Here is a 22,632-nt window from a genome sequence, read left to right as displayed (position 1 = left end):
CAAATATTTCTATTCACAGGTATAATTAATCTATGTGCAATTAAATTTTGACTGGAATGTCCCTTTAAAGAAACACTTTTCCGAATTTGGGCCACATTGGATTATGGTACTTGGAGTTTCAGGGAGATTGCAGTCCATTTGCTGGCATCATTGAGCCGCTATACAATCAGGGAGACTCCCTGAACTTCAGGGAGACTTGGGATGTCTGTGGTATGTCTCCATAGTATTTATGTGGCAATTTCTTAAAACTCACTTTTAAGAAACCTTTGACTTCCTTTATATCATAAAATTAGCCTAGCCTTTAAGTGAAGCCAACTAAAGTACAAAAATAAAAGCTCAATCAATTCATTCAAGAGTGTAACAAATATCATACAAAGTTTGACCTTTTTTATTACAATATCCTTTTGGTCACCTACAATATAACTAGCCAGGCTACAGCACAGTGAAGTTCTTATATAAAGAGCTGCTGAAAGAAAACGTTTGCAGATTCTTTAGCCAATAGAAGTAGAAACTCAGAAATCTCAAGATCGCCATCTGATCCGTGACTGGACGCTCGACTCCTTGGAATTTTATTGTCTGCCTCCCTCCCCTGTGCCCCCTCCTCTCGTCCCCCTGATCACTGCTACTTTCTGCAGTTCCATCTCTCGTTCCATCCCAAGTGTCACTCATCATCTCTTGTAATCTCAGTCACTCGTGTGTATTCTCATTGTGCTCAGTGTGTAATGTCAGAGCACTGCAGGTAACTGAGCGCCCACTGACTGAGCCTCAGTCTGGCAGTGACTACCCCCATTTATAATATTGCCCAGGATACTAGCACAGGAGGGCGATCACATCACTATAAGATATCCCGCCCTCCCCTTGAGAGCAGTCGCCACGTCTGAATGAGGCTCATTGTCAGGGTACAGGAGAAGGGAGAGGTGAGTTTAATGATGAGGTATAGGGGGAGTAGGAAGAGTGAGCTGTGGGAGGGGGATCTGAGAAGTAAGGAAAAAGGGGGGATGGAGTGGAGATGATGGATCTCCGGACGATTGGATAACAGATAATAAAAAGTAAGGTGAGTCTGGGGATGAAGCATCACGGGGGATCCAAGTTCGATGTATAAGATCCGAAGTGGAGGGGGTGCTTAATTACAGAGCTTATCTTTAGCTGTAATAAAATAAAATGTTTAAGTTTTACATCTCGTTAATTGTATGTATATATATTTTATTATATATATTTATATATATATAATATATATATATATATATATATATATATTTATATATATATATTATTAGCAAATTATTATATACACATACTAAGTAGTGCATGATTTAAATGATTAATGTGCATATTCTATATGTATACTTGTTATATATTATTTGTATTGGTGTATTTGTGTGTATATATATATATAATATATATATATATATATATATATATATATATATATAATATATATATATACACATACATATATAAATACACAAATTATATATATATATATATATATATATATATATATACACCACAGCAGATTCCACTGATCTATTTATGGCGTTCACTAATAAAAACTAAAATGGGGAAGACAGACTGGGAGACAGTATAAAAGTATAAAACTGTAGATTAAGTGAAATTTGTGTAAATATGCTGAATATATTAGATTTTTTGAAAGATAAATGATATATATATAGATAAATAGATAGATAGATAATCTATAGTCTATATATGTATTGGTGCTTTATATGTACATGTGTATATATCTGTATAGTTGTATCATTTGTTTAATTTTAGTTCTTACACTTGAGGCTGCTCACTGGAATGTAGCTACCATAGGTTACTTACTCATATGCTAGTGCCAGGCCTGGGAGCTGCACACACCTGTGTGTGCCTATAGTGTTTGTGTGACACTTAGTTATTGTATGTTACCGATCACTTGCATTTCACTTTGGAATTTATCAGAAGCTGTCAAGGGCTCAGCACATTCCCAGTAGTGAGATCAATGTGTACATTTCACAACTATTTTTACACCCTTTGCAGTAAATTCACTGCTGTTTTCTTGTTCCAGTGTTCTTCCTAGGACCTTTTTAGCGGGTGCTCCACTCGACTGATTTTACTAACTATTGTGGTCAGGTAGATAATGTATAGCAAATATTTATTTTGAGAGAATAAATAGAATTAAATACACAGCCATATTAAAATACTGTTGCATTTTTGAATATTCCTAGTAATTATTTTACTTTGGCAGGAATACAAATTGTTGTTCTAACCCATCTAATGGGATTTACAAACTTGTGTAAAAAAGCTGTCAAAGACATCTAAAAGACAAATTTGAAACACACAGATTCACTTGAAAAATAAATCATGCGCTAGCTAAATGGTATGAGGAAAAAAAGTTAAAAAAAACTAAGTTTTCTTTAATGATATTTCCTCAACCCTTTTCATCTGTCATCCTAGAAGACCTGTTGTATTTTTTTCACACATTTTTAAGTGAATTTATCTTTAATAATATTTTTTTTACATTTTCTTTAAATAAAATGTATGTTGTGTGCAATGAATAAATATCATACATCACTACAATAGTAATATTAGCACTTTCAATATAAGCATTCCTGTCCAATTGGGTCACAGCTTTCACAGCAACTCCAATGCTCACATTTTAATATTAATAATAAATATATAAGCAAAGCGTAGGGGAGTTGCGCTCTCCAAATGTAGAGGGAAGAAAACTTTATTAATATCTACTAATTAAAGGGACATAAACCCCCAAATTTTTCTTTCATGGTTCAGATAGAACATACCAATTTTAAACAACTTTCCGATTTACTCCTGTTATGAAATTTTCTTTGTTTTTCTTGTTATCCTTTGTTGAAAAGAATGGAGGTAATTTCAGGAGTGTGCATGTGTCTGCAGTACTATCTGCCAGAAGTTTTGCAAGAATGTTATACATTAGCAACAGCATTAGAGGCAGAACTATTTCCTGTCATTTAGTGCTCCAGACATGTGCAAACTATCTATCTAGATATCTCTTCAACAAAGAGTAGCAAAAGAACAAAGCAAATTTGATAATAGAAGCAAATTAGAAACCTTTTAAAAAATTGTATTCTCTATCTGAATCATGAAAGGAAATTGTTGAGTTTCATGTCTCTTTAAGCGCTACTAATAAAGTTTTTCCCACTCCCCTTGGAGAGTGCAACTTCCCTACTCTTTGTCACTCAATGCTATGAAACATTAAAAAGCAAATAGGAACAATACACATTACATAGGGCTGTGTTAAGTGCATATTAAATTTGTCATTATGTCAGGTTCTAGGATCGTTTACATGGGCCATGGTAACCCTACTAATGCTCATTTGTTAGATTTGTTGTAACAATAAGGTGACATTAGTATTTTAAATCACTTACAACTGTTCCTCTGAGCTTTCACAAACAAGTTCTTACAACGGGACTCAGTAACCTAACTTTGGTAATACTGCAGTTTGATAAGCTGCACTTAGATCTTGCTAACCTGAACTCACAGGATATGAAAGTGAAAATTACACTTTTTTATATTAAAAGACGTTTATTTACTTCTGCTATTAAAGGGACAGTAAGTAAACACCTTGAGATTTGTATATAAAATGTTTAGTTATACATAATGAAACAAATTTGCAATATATTTTAATTATTTAGTTTGTCCCCTGTTCATGTTTATAGCTCTGAAAATGTCGCTATTTTTAATTCCACCTGTTGACTTTTCTACACTGCTATATAACTGTCCCAAATTGTCTTTAACTGATGACAACTGCAAAACAATGCACTTATACTAACATTATAGCCCGGCTAGTCTTGTAGTCTGAGAACTAAAGCCAGAATTGGCTCCTCAAATAAGGCAAATGGTGAGTGGAGTTTGACTAGTAATAACCAATTGCATTAAACATTATGTTACTTTGTTTTAAAAACGTTAAGACTTGGCTGATATGTTATTCTATCACAACACAACAGAAATGTCTTGTAATTACAAGATGTTTACTGTCCCTTTAAATTAACTTTATTCGTTTGGTAACCTACCAAGTTAGGTTTAGGAGTAACAATGCACTACATGGAGCTAGCTGGTGATTGGTGGCTGCATAAATATGCCTGGTGTCATTGGCTCACTTGATTTGCTCAGCTAGCTCCCAGTAGTGCATAGCTGCCCTGTAGCTGACTTTAACTTTGTGTTTTTGTCCCCTTTACAGAGGTTAAATAATAGTTGAATGCATGCAATAGTGCAATAAGACAAGTGCTTAAAGGAATAGTCTAGTCAAAATTAAACTTTCATAATTCAGATAGAGCATGCAATTTTAAAGGGACAGTAAAGTAAAAAAAAATATTTCATGATTTAAATAGGGCATGTAATTTTAAACAACTTTCCAATTTACTTTTATTACCAATTTTGCTTTGTTCTCTTGGTATTCTTAGCTGAAAGCTAAATCTAGGAGATTCATGTGCTAATTTCTTATACCTTGAAGACTGCCTCTAATCAGAAAGCATTTTGACAGTTTTCACCACTAGAGGGCGTTAGTTCATGTGTTTCATATAGATAATATTGAGCTCCGGCACGTGAAGCTCCTAAGAGCAAGCACTGATTGGCTAAAAAATGCATGTCTGTCAAAAGAACTGAAATAAGGGGGCAAATTTGCAGAGGCATAGATACAAGGTAATCACAGAGGTAAAAAGTATATTATTATAACTGTGTTGGTTATGCAAAATTGGGGAATGGGTAATAAAGGGATTATCTACCTTTTTAAACAACAAAAAATTCTGGTGTTTACTGACCCTTTAAGCAAATTTCCAATTTACTCCTATTATCAATTTTTATTTGTTCTCTTGGTATCTTTATTATAAAAAAGCAGGAATGTAAGCTTAGGAGCTGGCCCATTTTTGGTTCAGCACTTGCTGATTGGTGGCTACATGTAGACACCAATGAGCAAGCACTACCCAGATGCTGAACCAAAAATGGGCTGGCTCCTAAGCTAACATTCTTGCTTTTTCAAATAAAGACAATAAGAGACTAAAGGACAAATTGATAATAGGAGTAAATTAGAAAGTTGCTCTAACGTTGCATGTTCTATCTGAATCATAAAAATTTAATTGTGACTAGACTAATTCCTTTAATTTAAAGGGACAGTCTACTCCAGAATTGTTATTGTTTAAAAATATAGATTATCTCTCTATTACCGATTCCTTATTGTTGCACAACCAACACAAGAAAATGCCCCCCTGTTTTAGGCTTACCAGATGTAGTTAGCTAGCCCCCCAGTAGTGCTTTGCTGTGCTGGAGCTGACTTTAACTTTGTGTTTAACTCATTTGCAGCTGTTATTAACCAGCAATAGTACAATAAAACTTGCTTTAGCACATTAAGTGTATGTTTGTTTTTGTTTTGTGTACGTTTATGTCAATTTAATACTCAATTTTGCTCTGCAGAAGCTGGATTACTGTTTTGTTTTTTTTAGTTTTTTTGTTAGTTTGTTTTCTTTTAAGCTTTTTACTTCCAGTTGTTAAATGGGCAGGAAACTCAACTAAACAATATAACACAAGTGAAGCCTCCATCGTGTTTAAAGCAACATATTACCTTTTTTTCCTCACGTTGATTCAAGATCTATACATAGTGAAATATATTATAATGATGTTTTGCCTAAAAAACGCTATGTGAGAGCTGTTTTATATTTATGGTAAAACCAGCAGGAAGTGCATAATTAAATACCACTGAGTCCTACTGCTCACTGGCTGACAGGGACAACTCCTTTAGAAGAAAAATAAAAGTTTGCATACTCAGAACTGGAATATGTTTTGTTTTGGTTTTTTAAATAAAGCTTTGTTTTACATTTCGAAACATCTTCATATAGATAGAAAATAAACAACTTTTAGTGTCTTGTCTCATTAAAGGGGCATGAAACCTATTTTTTTTCTTTTTTGATTCACATAGAACATACAATTTTAAACAATCTTACAATTTACTTTATCAAAATTGCTTGATTCTCTTGGTATCCTTTATTGAAGGAGCAGCATTTCCACTACTGTGAACCAGCTAAACACATTGTTAAAGGGACAGTCTACACCAGAATTGTTATTGTTTTAAAATGATAGATAATCCCTTTATTACCCATTCCCACTTTGCATAACCAACACGGTTATATTAATATATGTTTTACCTCTGTGATTACCTTGTATCTAAGCCTCTGCAGACTGCCCCCTTATCTCAGTGCTTTTGACAGATATGCAGTTTAGCCAATCAGTGCAGGCTCCTAAATAACTCCACGGAAGTGAGCACAATGTAATCTATATGACACACATGAACTAGTACTGTCTAACTGTGAAAAACTTAAAAATGCTCTGAGCTAAAAGGCGGGTTTCAACGGTTTAGAAATCAGTTTGAGCCTACCTAGGTTTAGCTTTTCAAAAATACCACAAAGGGAACAAAGCAAATTTGATGATAAAAAGTAAATTGGAAAGTTGTTTAAATTGTATGCCTATCTGAAACATGAAAGTTTAATTTTGACTAGACTGTCCCTTTAAGCCAATGAAGAAGAGTCATTTATGTGCAGCCACCAATCAGCAGGTAGTTCCAATCTCCTGAACCTACTTAGGTTTTTGCTTTTCAACAAATGATATAAAGAACACAAAGCAAATTAGATAACAGAAGTACATTTTTTAAATTGTATGTTCAATCTGTATCCTGAAAGATACATTTTGGGGTTCATGTCCCTTTAAAGGTTACATGAAACCCCCAAAAAATATTTCATGATTTAGGTAGAAGCTTGCTTCAATCATCAAATTTGATTCATTCTCTTGATATCATTTGTTCAAGAGCAGCAATGCACTGCTGGGTTAATAACTAAACTCATGGGTGAGCCAATGACAATTTGTATGTATATATGCAGGCCACCAATCAGCAGCTAGAACTTAGGTTCTTTGCTGCTTCTGAACTTATCTAGATAAACATTTTAGCAAAAGGATAACAAGAGAAGGAAGCAAATTAAATAATAGAAGTACATTTGGAAGTTGTTTAAAATTGTATGCTCTGTCTGAATAATGAATGTCTAATTATCACTTTACTGTCTCTAAGTATGGTGTAATTTGTCTGACCCTGCAGCATTCTACTCAGTGATTGGTTTAGCCCAGAGCACAGACAAATTTACATCCATCCCTAACTGACCATAACAAAGGAGACCAGGACACACACATGAAATCAGTCCTTTTTCCTAAAAAAACAAACAGGCAGGGGGTATGTCATGTGACTGGGCCAATCATATGCTATACACCTGCCCCATAGGCTCTTTTTGCAGGTTGTATAATATGAATGAGAAGGGAATAATAAGTTGTCTATTTTTGCCCCATAGTCATAATAAGAATTATTTTCACAATTAAATGAATATCAATTTCAAAATCAAACCAATGATTTTATCAATAATAACTTACTGGTGCTCACTGTCCCATAAGTTGAGTTGCTACAAAAGGAAGAAAAAGCTGCACAGTTTGAGAGCACTCAAGGTGATATGATATGTATACAGATAGGTGGCAAGGAAATCACCAAGAAGGGCATTGAGTAAATAAAACTTAACATTTAATATTAACTGTTTAAAAAAATATATATATCAACAGTGTGAGTGTATTAAGACTTAGATTAATAAGTGATAGAGTATCAGTAATCACAGGGGAATACTATTGCTAAGTCACAATTAAACACTGTAACCCACACAGCTCAGTACAGACAAACCAACTCATGTACTGCACAGACTTATTAACTAGAAAAGAGGATTGACCTTGCAACAATTATTCTAAAAAGGTGCAGTTCTAGAGCAAGTAAGTATCGGCCGTGTGTGATCCTTAGTTACAGGAATAAACAATGCTAAGTGTATTAGCCAAAATATCGCAAATTGAGGAGCAAATGAGGTGATTACTGGTCTCTATGAGCGCCTGATGCGCATTTCGCCTCAAACACGGCTTTCTCAAAGGCTAAAAAAGGTTGAGGTCAATCCTCTTTTCTAGTTAATAAGTTTGTGCAGTACATGAGTTGGTTTGTCTGTACTGAGTTGTGTGGGTTACAGTGTTTAATTGTGACTTATAGTATTCTCCTGTAATACGTTTTAATACACTCACACTGTTGATATAATACTTTTTTAATCAGTTAATATTAAATGTTAAGTTTTATTTACTCAATGCCCTCTTGGTGATTTCCCCTTGCCACCTATCTGTATACATATCATATCACCTTGAGTGCTCTCAAACTGTCCACCTTTTTCTTTCCTTTTGTAGCAACTCTTTTTGCAGGGTTGCATTCTGTCCATTTGCAATTCAGAGTGACTGTGATAATAGTCTGTAGGGTGGGTGGTACAACATGGATTGGCTTTACTGCCCATTTAATCTTTTCATTTAGAAATGGGGGGTTGGTGGTGTTGCCCAAAAACAAGCAAGAGATGGATTGCTTAAAGGGACAGTATACACCAATTTTCATATACTCATTTTACTGATCTAAAAATCCAGTATAAAACCTTTTAAAAACTTACTTAGAAGCTCACAGTTTAGCTCTGTTGACAAGGTTAGGCTGGGGACACCCAGTGAAAGGGACTGGGAAAGGAAGAAGAGCAGACACTCCCCTCTCCCCCCTATATAAAAAGACAGCTAACATAAACAGGAGCCAGCAGGTGTCTGTAAACGCGTGTATACATCTGACACTGTGGGGGCTTGGTGAGGAGTCTGAAAATCAGCAGAATGTTTATTAAAAAAATAAGCAAAACTATACAGTGTTACAAAAACACTCCCAGGTGGGCTATATAAATCGAGCATCTACGTAACATTTTTTTGCAAAGAAAAATGTAGGTGTATAATGTCCCTTTAATGCCTCTTATAAAGGTTTTTTCAAGCTTAAAATAAGGTTTACTGTCACTTTAAATGGACGTAAAAGCTCTTTAGGAACATTTTTATTTTGCACTTTTATTATTGTGCTATTGCTTGTTGTCTCACATTATAATGCGTATTACCATCATATATAAATGCATCCTAAACAGTATAATACCATTATAATGTGAGACAACTTGAATAGCAATAATGATTGTGTTAGGGTTAAACATTTGTTAGCCACGCCTATAATGGGCGTTAGATGTCAATTGTTTGCCCATTGGTTGTTTAAAGGTTTAAATAGCTTATAGAATGTAAGGTGGGTTTTATGTCTGAGGAAAACGGGCCCTTCTAGTGCCGAGAGACGCGTTGCATACTAGGGGACTACTTTGATATCCTCTAGTCCATTACTTGTGTTTGTTTTTACTGTAATATAGTTTTTTAATAAATCAGTTTTTAATTCAACTCAAGTTTAGTGGTAGCACCTTACATTCTATTAGCCACCTGTGAATACAAGTTTATACTTTCCTGTCTATACAACCATTCGTTGGGAAGAACCTGCAGTGGGTGAGCTGATAGGCCCTTATACAAATCTATCAGTCTGCTTCTACCAGCACATAAGTGTCCTTATTTGAAATGTGTAGTACCCACTTGGCATTTCTCATTACTTAAATCAGATTGGTTTAGTAGTTCTGCCCATGTGGCGTTCCTTTGCTTCTTTCCCCTCATTCAGAGCTACACCTGGCTGGGAGAACCTGGAGTAGGTGAAACTGATGCAACCTTTGACATCAGTCTGTGTCTACTAACACACAAGGGTGCTCTGACTAAATGTGAGTACCCATTCTGCTTTTTCATACAATTTATCAACATTCATCTGGTTGTTCTACACATGAGGCGCCCCTCTGTTCTCTCTTTTATTATACAGTTCTTCCAGATTCTTCTGTGAGGAGGAGTGCGGCCGTCATTACATTTACTGGGCCTATTTTTGGACTATAATTAAAGGGACAGTCTAGTCCAAAAATAAACTTTCATGATTCAGATAGGGCATGTAATTTTTAAACAATTTTCCAATTTACTTTTATCACCAATTTTGCTTTGTTCTCTTGTTATTCTTAGTTGAAAGCTTAACCTAGGAGGTTCCTATGCTAATTTCTTAGACCTTGAAGGCCACCTCTTTTCAGAATGCATTTTAACAGTTTTTCACCACTAGAGGGTGTTAGTCCATGTGTTTTATATAGATAACACTGTGCTCATGCACGTGAAGTTACCTGGGAGCCAGCACTGATTGGCTAAAATGCAAGTCTGTCAAAAGAACTGAAATAAAGGGGCAGTTTGCAGAGGCTTAGATACAAGATAATCACAGAGGTAAAAAGTATATAAATATAACTGTGTTGGTTGTGCAAAACTGGGGAATTGGTAATAAAGGGATTATCTATCTTTTAAAACAATAACAATTCTAGTGTAGACTGTCCTTTAATTAAGTTGTATGTTAACTGCATATTGTTACTGGGTTTGTGTTTAAAATCAAGCCAACTCTGTGTTTTGTATAAGTAAGAAACAAAAGCAAACACTGCTCAGGCGACCAAGGTGCTGTTAATACCAAAAGCGTTTATTCATCCAGACAGGACATAGTCAGCAGAAAAGAACACCTGACATGTTCGCGCAGGCGTACCTGCGCTTCATCAGAGTGATAAGACACCACAGGTGAGTCCCTAATAAAGCTGAGCTGCACCAATAGAATAGTGAGATAACTACACACCCCCTTAAAGACAGAGAGTGGCAAATATATATATACATATTATCTATGTGTACAGCATGTATAGACCATTTTCACATATTTAGCACAGGCGCCCCCTCTGTTTTCAGACCATTCTTCTTTATATTACAATTGGTGATAATGTCCCTTTAAGGTGATACACGACTCAGTGTCTTCCAATCTGAATAACTTACTTAACTATAATTTACGTATAAGTAAGTGCATGAGAGAAAAACCCAACTTATTATTCAGCTCTGCCTACACTACAGTAATGTAATGTGTTTATGTAAGAAATCAAGGAGACTCAGCTATGTTTGCTTCTTGTGCTTTCCCAGAAAAACTTTTGCTTTCTATAGTAAATTTGTACATTACACCAGCCCAATGAGGAGTCTCATAGCCATGTGGAATCTTAGCTTTATGTCCAGTCATCATTTATCTGACAGGTTCAAGTAGATGAGCCAACTTACCACAAATATCAGTATTGTCCAAGACATTAAAGTTCACCTGACCTCTGTGCCCTTAAAGGGACAGTCAACACCAAAATTGTTATTGTTTAAAAAGATCGATAACACCTTTACTACCCAATCCCCAGCTTTTCACAACTAACGTTTATATTAACCCCTTAATGACCGGACCATTTTTCAATTTTCTTACCCTTAATGACAATGGCTATTTTTACATTTCTGCGGTGTTTGTGTTTAGCTGTAATTTTCCTCTTACTCATTTACTGTACCCACACATATTATATACCGTTTTTCTCGCCATTAAATGGACTTTCTAAAGATACCATTATTTTCATCATATCTTATAATTTACTATAAAAAAAATATAAAATATGAGGAAAAAATTGAAAAAAACACACTTTTTCTAACTTTGACCCCCAAAATCTGTTACACATCTACAATCACCAAAAACACCCATGCTAAATAGTTTCTAAATTTTGTCCTGAGTTTAGAAATACCCAATGTTTACATGTTCTTTACTTTTTTTGCAAGTTATAGGGCCATAAATACAAGTAGCACTTTGCTACTTCCAAACAACTTTTTTTCAAAATTAGCGCTAGTTACATTGGAACCCTGATATCTGTCAGGAATACCTGAATATCCCTTGACATGTATATATTTTTTTTTAGAAGACAACCCAAAGTATTGATCTAGGCCCATTTTGGTATATTTCATGCCACCATTTCACCGCCAAATGTCATCAAATAAAAAAATAAGTTCACTTTTTCACAAATTTTGTCACAAACTTTAGGTTTCCCACTGAAATTATTTACAAACAGCTTGTGCAATTAAGGCACAAATGGTTGTAAATGCTTCTTTGGGATCCCCTTTGTTCAGAAATAGCAGACTTATATGGCTTTGGCATTGCTTTTTGGTAATTAGAAGGCCACTAAATGCTGCTGCGCACCACACCGTAAATTATGCCCAGCAGTGAAGGGGTTAATTAGGTAGGTTGTAGGGAGCTTGCAGGGTTAATTTTAGCTTTAGGGTAGAGATCAGCCTCCCACCTGACACATCCCACCCCCTGATCCCTCCCAAACAGTTCTCTTCCCTCCCCCACCCCACAATTGTCCCCGCCATCTTAAGTACTGGCAGAAAGTCTGCCAGTACTAAATAAAAGGAGTTTTTCTTTTTTTTTAATAAAAAAAATTAAAATGTTTTAGCTGTGATGGACTCCTGCCTTAGCCCCAACCTCCATGATCCCCCCCCCCAGCTCTCTAACCCTCTCCCCTACCTAATTGCCGCCATCTTGGGTTACTGGCAGCTGTCTGCCAGTATCCCAATTTGCCCCCAAAACAAGTGTTTTTTTTTGCAATTTATTGCCAGTTTACATTTTTCTGTAGTGTAGCAGCCCCCCACAATACCCCAACCCCCTCCCCCTCCCAGATCCTTATATATTTATTTATATTTTACTTTTATCCCCCCTTCCTTTCTCATTGGTGGCAGTGGGCATGTAATCCGGGCGCGCACGCGCGCCCCCGCGCGCCCCCCCGCGCGCCCCCCCGCGCGCCCCCGCACGCTCCCGGCACCCGGCGTGCACATAGCACTTACAGGAACCGGATGCCGGGTAGCGATGGGCCGCCCACCCGCCTCCCTGATGTGCTCCCACCCACCAACGAACCGGGCACCATCGCTACCGGTGCAGAGAGGGCCACAGAGTGGCTCTCTCTGCATCGGAGTCTTCTAAATGGTATTGCAGGATGCCTCCATATGGAGGCATCACTGCAATACCCTGAGAGCTGCTGGAAGCGATTGCGATCGCTTCCAGCACTCTCTTAGACAAGTGACGTACCAGGTACGTCCATTGTCACTAACTGCAAGTTTTTGCAGGACGTACCTGGTACGTCACTTGTCATTAAGGGGTTAAAGGGGCAGTCTAGTCCAAAATAAACTTTCATGATTCAGATAGGGCATGTGATTTTAAACAATTTTCCAATTTACTTTTATCACCAATTTTGCTTTGTTCTCCTGGTATTTTTAGTTGACTAAGTATAAATTAAAGGGACAATTTAATCAATTCTGGAGTAGACTGTCCCTTTAAGCTACAATTACAGAAAATAAAAAAATCTAAGATTACAGAAAATAAAAAAGAAAATTACCAAATTTTTAAAAATTATACCTAATCCCTATGAAAATAAAAAAGCCCCCCCAAATAAAAACACCCCCTACTCTAATAAACTACCAGTAGCCCTTAAAAGGGCTTTTTGCAGGGCATTGCCCCAAGATATTGAGATGAGTGGACCGAGCGCTATATGGGGGGGGCGGGCCTTAAGCTTACTTTCAGACTAGCCTCCTAGTAGGCTAATATAAAAATAACAAGGTAAGGAGTGTGAGTAAGCGCTAGAACAGCTTAAAAGGCTAGATGAGAATATACAAGTACAATTTATTAAAATAACAATGTAAAAACTAATAACATGGATCCATGTATAACAATAAAACAAAAAGGGTACAGTCTAGCAGTGATATAGCATACCACAGAGTATCTCTACGTTGGAGGTTATACCATAATATATATGTATATACCTCAGTAGCTTAAAACATAGGTGTGATTGTGAACCAAATGATGCCAAAAATAAATCACAATAATTACAATCAAGAAACCTATAAATAAGGTGGCGAAAATTCCAGTGAAAATGGTGTGTGATAACGTTGAATTGTCAATCAAAAAATAGTAGTCCCATATAAGTTTAAATAAGTGTCCTCCAAATATCGTGAAGATGTGCTGATGAAAAAAAGGAAGAAAGTGTTGTGGTGTGTAGAAAAAATTCCAAGCTTCCAAATTTAAAATCCAAAACACAGTGTAAAACAAGGGCGATGTGTAGAATGTCTAAAAGTTGTATCCAAGCTCAATGAAAAAGCTAAATCCAAAAAATCCAAAAGAAAAAAACAAAAAATGTGGGACCCACAAAATGTATATATATATATATATATAGTGAAAAAATATATATGTGAAAAAGTACCAAACAAAATCAGTAAAAAAGCAAAGTCACATATGCAAGAGTAGAGACTGGATACTGGAGTCAAATACTCATAATAAAATCCTCAAAATGGTAAAAAATCCTAAAGGGAAAAAAGAGAAAACAAAATAGTGCAACACTGTATACAATAAACAATAATGATGATTAAAAACAAGCTCACCAGTATGCCAACGCTTTTAGGCCTAGATTAGGCCTTTCTCAAGACTATACTGTATAAGTGAGTCTGGGAGCTTATATAGGGTAAGTGTGAAGATGATTGGTGGTGTTTTGGCACCAAAAAGATGGAAGGCCCTCCCCTTCTTGTTTGTCCTAGTGCATCTCTGGGAAATTTCCTAGTAGTTTCTTCTATCTTATATTATTTGTTATGTATGCCTTCCTAAATATAGATGTGTGTATAAAAACATCGTACATCTTGTTACTATATTTGCGGTAACATTCGTATAGTTCTATACTGAAGCTCATATTTTGGCTCTGTTATAAATCCAAATTGTTTGATCTACTTGAACTCTTCATAGTCTATTGTACTGGGTGTATTTCTATCTATTACTGATGTTAATATGGTGAAGGAATATCCTTTGCTTTCGGTCTCGATCTTTAGCTATTATAACAGGTATTATTAGCTATGATCTAATAATAATGATGATCTATGGCTGAAACCTGTTATAATAGCTAAAGATCGAGACCGAAAGCAAAGGACATTCCTTCACCATATTAACATCAGTAATAGATAGAAATACACCCAGTACAATAGACTATGAAGAGTTCAAGTAGATCAAACAATTTGGATTTATAACAGAGCCAAAATATGAGCTTCAGTATAGAACTATACAAATGTTACCGCAAATATAGTAACAAGATCTACGATGTTTTTATACACACATCTATATTTAGGAAGGCATACATAACAAATAATATAAGATAGAAGAAACTACTAGGAAATTTCCCAGAGATGCACTAGGACAAACAGGAAGGGGAGGGCCTTCCATCTTTTTGGCGCCAAAACACCACCAATCATCTTCACACTTACCCTATATAAGCTCCCAGACTCACTTATACAGTATAGTCTTGAGAAAGGCCTAATCTAGGCCGAAACACGTTGGCATACTGGTGAGCTTGTTTTTAATCATCATTATTGTTTATTGTATACAGTGTTGCACTATTTTGTTTTCTCTTTTTTCCCTTTAGGATTTTTTACCATTTTGAGGATTTTATTATGAGTATTTGACTCCAGTATCCAGTCTCTACTCTTACATATGTGACTTTGCTTTTTTACTGATTTTGTTTGGTACTTTTTCACATATATATTTTTTCACTATATATATATATATACATTTTGTGGGGTCCCACATTTTTGTTTTTTTCTTTTGGATTTTTTGGATTTAGCTTTTTCATTGAGCTTGGATACAACTTTTAGACATTCTACACATCGCCCTTGTTTTACACTGTGTTTTGGATTTTAAATTTGGAAGCTTGGAATTTTTTCTACACACCACAACACTTTCTTCCTTTTTTTCATCAGCACATCTTCACGATATTTGGAGGACACTTATTTAAACTTATATGGGACTACTATTTTTTGATTGACAATTCAACGTTATCACACACCATTTTCACTGGAATTTTCGCCACCTTATTTATAGGTTTCTTGATTGTATTATTGTGATTTATTTTTGGCATCATTTGGTTCACAATCACACCTATGTTTTAAGCTGCTGAGGTATATACATATATATTATGGTATAACCTCCAACGTAGAGATACTCTGTGGTATGCTATATCACTGCTAGACTGTACCCTTTTGTTTTTATTGTTATACATGGATCCATGTTATTAGTTTTTACATTGTTATTTTAATAAATTGTACTTGTATATTCTCATCTAGCCTTTTAAGCTGTTCTAGCGCTTACACTCCTTACATTGCCCCAAGATAATCAGCTCTTTTTCAAGAAAATACACAAAGCCCCCCAACAGTAAAACCCCCCCACCCACCAAACCCCCAAATAAAATAACCTAACGCTAAAAACCCTAAACTACCCATTGCCCTGAAAAGGGCATTTGTTGGGCATTGCTCTTAAAAGGAGATTCAGCTCTTTTACTGCCCACCCTATCTAAATAAAATAAAAAAAACCAAAAACCCCTTAAAAAACCCTAAGTCTAAGCCCCAGGTTGCTACTCAACGTTCCTGAAGTCCGACGGAGAAGGTCCTGTTCCAGGCGGTGAAGTCTTCTTCCAAACGGCGACCTCTTCTTTCTTCTTCCTGGAACAACCTTCGCGGAGCGGAGCTGAAGACTCAAGACCGCAGCGCTGAAGACCGGCGACCCTGGAACTGAAGACCGGCGACCCTTGAACTGAAGGCCAGCGACCCTAGAACTGAAGACTGGCGACCTTGGAACTGAAGACCGGCGACCCTGGAACTGAAGACCAGCGACCACGGAGCCATGGAGCGTGGAGAATCCTCTTCGTACGATCTTCGCCGCACACTGGATAGAGAATTCAAGTGATGCAATTAAAAATGGTGTCCCTTGAATTCCTATTGGCTGATTTGATTCTTCAAATTCAAATCAGCCAATAGGATGAAAGCTACTCAAATCCTATTGGCTGTTCAAATCAGCCAATAGGATGAGAGCTAATGAAATTCTATCGGCTATTCAAATCAGCCAATAGAATTTCAGTAGCCATCATACTTTTGGCTGATTTGAACAGCCAATAGCATTTGAGTAGCTTTCATCCTATTGGCTGATTTGAATTTGAAGAATCAAATCAGCCAATAGTAATTCAAGGGACGCCATTTTTAATTCTCAAGTGTGCGGCGAAGATCGTACGAAAAGGATTCTCCACGCTCCATGGCTCTGCGGTCGCCGGTCTTCAGTTCCAGTTTCGCCGGTCTTCAGTTCCCCGGTCTTCAGTCTTCAGCTCCGCTCCGCGAAAGATGTTCCAGGAAGAAGAAAGAAAAGGTCGCCGCTTGGAAGAAATCTTCACCGCCTGGAACAGGACTGTTACGGTTACCCTTAGTCTCGCTGAGAGATGGACCGCTTAGTAGCCTGGATCCCTATTGCTAAAGAGGGGAGAAGCTGCTTTCCATAGTATTCTATATGAGTCTCGCAAATATAGAATAATCTCCCTTAGCTGTACTGCAGCTAGGATACCCTTCTGCCCACAAAAACGAGTCAACGCTGCGATTGAGGGTCAAACAAGAACTCAGGACTGGGATGCCCAGCCTGCTTTTTATTAAGGTTACATGCACACAGGGCACTCCCAGGGGGGAGAGGGGGGGGAAGCACAAAATCCCCCATCACACATTTAGATAGAGAGCACTGTCCTTTGACAGGCCACAATAGGATTACAGTACTTAAGATAACACGTTTACAAGTTCATCTTATCAATTAGCAGTCTGGCTCCAGAGGTGATTAGACAATGGGATTGGTTATCCCTAAACTTAGAGCTGAGGCTAGCAAAAATGTGTATTTAGGCAATAGTTTCTAAAAGCTGAAAAAAAAAGAGTTAACTCTTTATGAAATGATACTTGTTACGGTTTTCTTGGAGCCCTTCTTAGGCGCTGGCTTGCTGGTTCAGGCATTGCTGCTGGGAAATAAGCTCTTCACAACAAAATAACTAATGCTTCTGTAACAGTGCTCCCTTTCTGTGGAACACTCTGGCAGACACGGTCTGACCCCTTTTCGGGGCAGACTAAGGCTGTCCAGACCGCTGGTTATGCGGGGCTGAGGTCTGTTTGTCTGGACAACCCGTCGGCGTTGCCATTCTGTTTCCCAGGTCTGTAAGTAATGGTGAAATTGAAGGGTTGCAACGATAAGCTCCAACGTAATAGCCTGCCGTTATCTCCAGAGACCCGGTTCAGCCACACCAACGGGTTATGGTCGGTGACCAGAGTGAACTCCTGACCATATAAATAGGGAGTCAATTTCTTTAATGCCCACACCAAAGCCAAACACTCCTTTTCGACCGCTGCATAGCTGACTTCGCGGGGGCAGGAGCTTCCGGCTGATGTAGGCAACTGGATGCTCCCCTCCATCTTCGCCTACTTGGCTGAGGACAGCTCCCAGCCCGAACATGGAAGCGTCTGTATGGACGATAAAACGTTTGTTAAGGGCTGGGGCCGCCAAGACAGGAGCGTTAATTAGAGCATTTTTGAGAGCCTGGAAAGCCGTTTCACAGTGGGGAGACCACAGGACCTGTCGAGGTAAGTTCTTCTTGGTCAAGTCAGTCAGGGGTTTGGCAAGTGTGCTGTAGTCTGGTACGAACCGTCTATAGTACCCTGCCGTGCCCAGGAAGGCTAGGACCTGAGTCTTAGTGATGGGGGTGGGCCAATTGGCGACAGCTTCTATTTTGGCCGGCTCTGGTCGCTGCTTTCCACACCCCACCCGGTGACCCAGGTACTGTACCTCGGCCATCCCAAAGTGGCATTTTTCTGGCTTCAGAGTCAGGCCAGCAGCCCGGATCTGATCCAGAACCATTCCCACATGAGCTAAGTGGTCCTCCCAGGACTCACTGTGGATCGCTATGTCGTCCAGGTAGGCGCAAGCAAAACTCTGGAAGCCATCCAGGAGCCTATCCACCAAGCGCTGGAATGTAGCTGGGGCATTCTTCATCCCAAACGGCATTACCCTAAACTGATATAAGCCGAATGGGGTGACGAATGCCGACTTGGGGATAGCCTCCGGGGCCAGGGGAATCTGCCAGTAACCTTTGCAGAGGTCAATAGTGGTCAGGTAATTTCCCCTGGCTATACGATCGAGTAGCTCGTCTACCCTGGGCATAGGGTAAGCGTCCGTCACGGTATTTTCATTGAGCCTCCGATAGTCTACACAGAACCGGGTGGTCCCATCTTTCTTGGGCACCAAGACAACTGGGGAGGCCCATGGACTATCGGAGGGCTCAATTACCCTGAGCTGGAGCATCTCATCGATCTCCTTCTTCATTCCTGTCCTAACTGCTTCGGGGATTCGGTACGGAGCCTGGCGCAAGGGAGCTTGTCCCGGAGTATCTACCTGGTGGGTGGTTAAAGTAGTGTACCCTGGCTTCGGGGAGAAGGTGAGGTGTTTGGACTGGAGGAGTTGGTTGAGCTGCTCCCTTTCAGTGGGGCTAAGTCGGTCCCCTATCTGAACCTGCGCCACTATACCTGTGGGGAGACTCTTTTCTAATAGGTCTGGAATGGGTAAACTGTCTGGGTCTTCCTGAGGGGAACAACATACGGCCGTCACGTTCTCTGGTCGCTCAAAATATTCCTTGAGCATGTTTACATGGAATGTCTTTCTAAGATTGTTGTCATGGCAGCTAGCTATCACATAAGTGGTGTCTCCCCTTTTCTCTACGATCTGGTAGGGACCCTGCCAGGACGCCTGCAATTTGTCTGTCTTCACCGGCTTAAGTACTAACACCTTTTGTCCTATGGTGAAGATTCTCTTTCGGGCCCCCCGATCGTACCATACTTTCTGTCTTCTCTGGGCCAACTGGAGATTAGCCCGCACGGATTTGGCTAATTGCTCCATTCGGTCCCTGAGTTCCAGCACGTATGGCACAATGGGGACACCGTCAGCCTCCATCTCTCCCTCCCAGTGCTCCCGGATCAGGTTTAGGGGTCCCCGTACCTTTCTTCCGTAGAGCAACTCGAAGGGAGAGAACCCTGTCGTTTCCTGGGGCACCTCCCGATAAGCAAATAGGAGGTGCGGCAGGAAGCGTTCCCAGTCTCGGTATTCCTGAGTGAACGTCTTGAGCATTTGCTTGAGGGTCCCATTGAACCTCTCACACAGCCCGTTCGTCTGGGGGTGGTATGGGGAGCTCAGGAGGGACTTAATTTTGCAAACCTGCCAGAGTTGTTGGGTTAATTCAGCCGTAAATTGGGTGCCTCGGTCGGATAGGATTTCTTTTGGAAATCCTACCCGGGAGAACACCTGTACTAGTGCATTCGCTACCGTATCCGCTTGTATGTTGGATAGGGCGACAGCCTCTGGGTACCTGGTAGCGTAGTCCACTACGGTAAGAATGTAGCGCTTACCGGAGGGACTAGGGGTAGCCAGTGGTCCCACTAGGTCAATAGCAACCCGGCTGAAGGGTTCCTCTACAATGGGCATATTTACTAGCTGGGCTTTAGGGTGATCGCCTCGCCTTCCTACTCGTTGACACACATCGCAGGTGTTACAGTAAGTTCTAACGTCAGCGTGCACCCCTGGCCAAAAGAACGTGTGAGTAATGCGGTGTAGGGTACGGGTTACGGCTAGGTGGCCTGCTAAGGGGATGTCGTGGCCTATTTTGAGGATTTCTTGACGGTATTTGTGGGGCACTACCAGCTGTCGCCTACGCTGTCCCCTTTTCTCTGTCCAGCGGTATAGTTTCCCTTTTTCCCATAAGAATGTTTCGTTATCTGCCCCGCCCCCTCCGGTCTCTGCTCGTTCCCGGTACTTTTGTAAGGTCGGGTCAGTCTTAGACTCTGCCTCGAAAGCATCTGGGGTGTCCCAGGGTATGGGGCCTAACCTGTCAGGCAAGGTCGGGGTAGGTCTTACCTGTGTCTCCCGCACTGGTGAGAGCTCTCGCTCTGTCCGGGCTTGGGCCCGTGTAGTCACTGGGTCCGCCTCGTTGTTGCATACTGGAGCATAGGCAGAAGTCATGGGGCCCAAATCGTTGCCCAGTAGTACTTCGGCAGGTAAATTATCCATTAGGCCCACGTTCACAGCCCCCTTTCCCGCTCCCCAATCAAGATGCACTTTAGCTGTTGGAATTTTGTACACATCCCCCCCCGCCACTCTAACGGCCACAGTCTGTCCGGATCGCTTGTGCTCTGGCACCAAATGACTCTGTACCAGCGTGATAGTAGCCCCTGTGTCTCGCAATCCCTCGGTAGATCGCCCCTCGAGCCATACCCTCTGCCGATGGTGCTGGCGGTTATCTGAGGCAGCATATACAGGGTCTGCCTCGTGAAGCGGCCCCACATATCCCTCCATAGGTGCCTCTTGGTTAACACAGAGGGCCCGGGCCGGACGATAGGACCCAGAGGGGTAATTGTAATTCCTGGGTGTCTGGTGCGTATTAAGGGGGCAGCTAGCCATGAAATGCCCTGGTTGCTTGCATCGGTGGCAAGTCGGTCTGTGACGCTCAGAGCTGTTTATTGGGTGGTCCTGAGTGTCGGACGGGCCCTGTGGGCACCGGGGCTCGGAATTCAGCACGAGGGGGTGCACGGTAAACCTCTCTGAGTTCGACCCGTGCTGGAGCTCGGTAGTTCATGGGTTTGTGAAGACGGGAGTCATAATGTTCATCGGCCAATTTGGCTGCTTCTTCTAAGGTAGAAGGCCGCCTGTCTCGCAGCCATTCCTTCCCTTGCTGTTCCATGCCATTATAAAAATGTTCTAAGAGAAACAATTGTAAAATTTCCTCCCCAGTCACCGCTTTACTTCCGCTCAGCCAGTGATTTGCCGCTCTCCGCATTCGGTGCGCCCATTCCATATGGGTATCGTTAGGCTTCTTTTCCGTGCCCCGAAACTGTCGGCGATACGTGTCCGGAGTTACAGCGTACCGTCGCAACAGTGTCTCCTTAACTAGCTCATACTGTGTCACTTCCTTAGCACCCAGAGTACGAAAAGGCTTCCAGGGCTCGCCCGGATAGTTTCCCAGACAATATCGTGGGCCACTCTCTGTTGGGAATCTGGTGCAGGGCACATTGCCTTTCGAAGTCCGCCAAATATTCATCAATCCCTGTCTCGCTCTCTAGAAAGGGTCGAAATGCCGTATAGGGTATCTTGGGCCTCCCAGCATTTTCGACAGGGATGATTACCTGCGGGGCTACAGCATTGCGGTGTGCGTTCGCTAGGTTGAGTTCGTGGGCTCGAGTCTCTCGTATATCCTCGTCCGCCTCCGCCATCAACTGCTGTACCAATTCCATGGAGGGGTTCGGCCCGTATAATGAGAGCCTTTCCCGAACAATCCTGGTTTTTTCATCACTAATCGTGGTCGGTGTTTCCGCCATTGTGAAGCTCTGATCCAGTTCGTTCAATTCTGCGATCAGCTCTCTCCTCGGCCGGTTGCTGGCGTACCCCCCTCTGCTTTCAAGTAAATCCTTTAGGGTTGTACGCTTCAATTTTTCGTAAGCGCTCTCCATCCGTTCTGTACCTCTCCTAGGAAATCCAGGAAAATCCCGCCGCTGCCGCCAAATGTTACGGTTACCCTTAGTCTCGCTGAGAGATGGACCGCTTAGTAGCCTGGATCCCTATTGCTAAAGAGGGGAGAAGCTGCTTTCCATAGTATTCTATATGAGTCTCGCAAATATAGAATAATCTCCCTTAGCTGTAGTACAGCTAGGATACCCTTCTGCCCACAAAAACGAGTCAACGCTGCGATTGAGGGTCAAACAAGAACTCAGGACTGGGATGCCCAGCCTGCTTTTTATTAAGGTTACATGCACACAGGGCACTCCCAGGGGGAGAGGGGGGGGAAGCACAAAATCCCCCATCACACATTTAGATAGAGAGCACTGTCCTTTGACAGGCCACAATAGGATTACAGTACTTAAGATAACAAGTTTACAAGTTCATCTTATCAATTAGCAGTC

At 40.3% G+C, this 22,632-nt stretch overlaps 1 protein-coding gene across 1 annotated transcript in view; it reads left to right on the top strand.

Moving 5' to 3' along the window:
• Positions 1 to 648: 648 nt before the first annotated feature.
• LOC128646080 (carbohydrate sulfotransferase 5-like) overlaps positions 649 to 22,632 on the top strand; it is a 52,514-nt gene continuing 30,530 nt past the window's right edge. The window contains exon 1 of the mRNA XM_053699520.1: positions 649 to 917. The gene's annotated coding sequence lies outside the window, so the exon portion shown is untranslated. The remainder of the gene's footprint in view (positions 918 to 22,632) is intronic.

The sequence above is a fragment of the Bombina bombina genome, chromosome 1 (genome assembly GCF_027579735.1).
Source record: "Bombina bombina isolate aBomBom1 chromosome 1, aBomBom1.pri, whole genome shotgun sequence".
Taxonomy (NCBI): Eukaryota; Metazoa; Chordata; class Amphibia; order Anura; family Bombinatoridae; genus Bombina; species Bombina bombina.
Note: the sequence above shows the minus strand (reverse complement) of the source record. Positions and strands in the feature narration are given on the sequence as shown.